Raw genomic sequence first — 1,877 nt, forward strand, 5'->3', positions numbered from 1 at the left:
ACCTTCATGGACGATGACTGTCATGTAGAAATACCACAGAGTTATACATGGCCATCGCACAGGTGTTACATCCCGAGAAACACCCGGCTTAACATTTCGAAATGCCAAACAAGTTCCGTCATGCCTCGGCTGCAAGAACGGCATCCTGACACGCGCATTGCGAGACAACATTTAGTTTTACTCTTATTTTAGAATAAATCTATGTTCCATTTATTGCCTACTGACACATTTCAAGTCATCCTTCGACATCTACCACAAAAACAAAACACTCAAAGGGTATATCTGATAGGAATCCGTCGAGCAAGTGACCAAACCATGAAGCCAAAGCCAGCGAGAGAATAAGCTAAAAGAGCCGCCTTCACGCTCCGCGAACGCGTCGGAACTGTCAAGTGTTTGTTGTAGTCTGCTTGAGTCTTGGAAGCAGGGTGCCGAGCTTGGGTCTGGGATTTTGGAAGCGCTATTCCCGGTTTTAGGTAATACGTGAGTATTTTTTTGCATGTTTGGCTTTCTCTGCCCTGGGAAAGGTTATTCGCCGGAGCTTTGTTGAAGGAAGCTAATCTGGCGCTTGGTTATGGAGGGGATGTATGCGTCTTTTTGTTTAGTTTTAATGTTTATTGACATTTAATTAAAGGGCTATTTTAGGAGTATTTTGGAGTCATGTGCCCACCGTTTGGTTAAATAGTGGGTAAGTTAAATGTTCACTCTAAGATATCTAACTTTGGCGCTTAAATAAGCCCTGTATATGCAGTACCAAAGTGGGAGGAGCTGCAGTTAGCATTGTATTTAAACACTAACTACTTTATTTCCAACATAGCGATCTTTAGGTGAACAGTCAGCAGCACACTCTGATTCCCAAGTATATCACATATGTTTTCCAATATTTATGACATTTTGCAAAGAAATCCAAATAGTCTATCTTGTATGGTAAGCACGGGCTAGTCAAAACGGAATTGATTTGGACTTCCCCTGCCTTTTCCGTCAGTGTATCTACTTTTATTTCCATCCCCTTCAGACGTGAAGACCAACATGGATGATCTGAGGACAGAATGGGATGCGGCAACCAACTTTGCCGAGGGAGACGTGAGCGAGCGTTGGTGGGGCACCGTCAGTCGCCAGTATACAGAAGAGGGTCGTGTGTACCATGGCCACACTTACCTTGCTCAAATGTTCTCTCTCTATCATCAGTATCAAGAGAAACTTACCAATGCCCAAGCTGTAGCCCTGGCAATATTCTTCCATAAGTATGTTCAAAGAACTGATCATTCTCTCCATCTCTCTGCCTCTTTCTATTTCTTTCTTTATTTCCTTCTCCCTTTCATTGTTTTACTGTCTTTTCTTCTTCCTCTCACTCTCTTTCTCTCTATATCATTTTCTCTATCTCTCTCCTCTCCTCCTCTCTCTCTCTCCTCTTCTCCCTCTCTCCTCTTTTATCTCTCTCCTCTCCTCTCCTCTTCTCTCTCCTCTTCTCTCTCTCTCCTCTTCTCTCTCCTCTCCTCTTCTCTCTCCTCTACTCTTCTCTCTCCTCTCCTCTTCTCTCTCTTTCCTTTCCTCTTCTCTCTCCCTCCTCTCCTCTTCTCTCTCTCTCCTCTCTTATTCTCTCTCTTCTCTTCTCACTCCTCTTCTCTCTCTCTCATCTTCTCTCTCTTTCTCTTTCTCTTTCTCTCTCTCTCTCTTTCCCTCCCTCTCCCTCCCTCTCCCTCCCTCTCCCCCCCTCTCTTCCTTCCTTCCTTCCTTCCTCTCCCCCTCCCTCTCTATCTCCCTCACCCCTCTCTCTCTCTCTCTCTCTCTCTCTCTCTCCTCCCCTCTCTTCTCTTCCTCCCTCTTCTCTCTCTCTCTCTCTCTCTCTCTCTCTCTCACCCTCTCTCTCTCTCTCTCTC

This window comes from Penaeus japonicus, unplaced genomic scaffold, assembly GCF_977035675.1.
Source record: "Penaeus japonicus unplaced genomic scaffold, GWHDUDI00000001_assembly GWHDUDI00000005, whole genome shotgun sequence".
NCBI classification, from domain to species: Eukaryota; Metazoa; Arthropoda; class Malacostraca; order Decapoda; family Penaeidae; genus Penaeus; species Penaeus japonicus.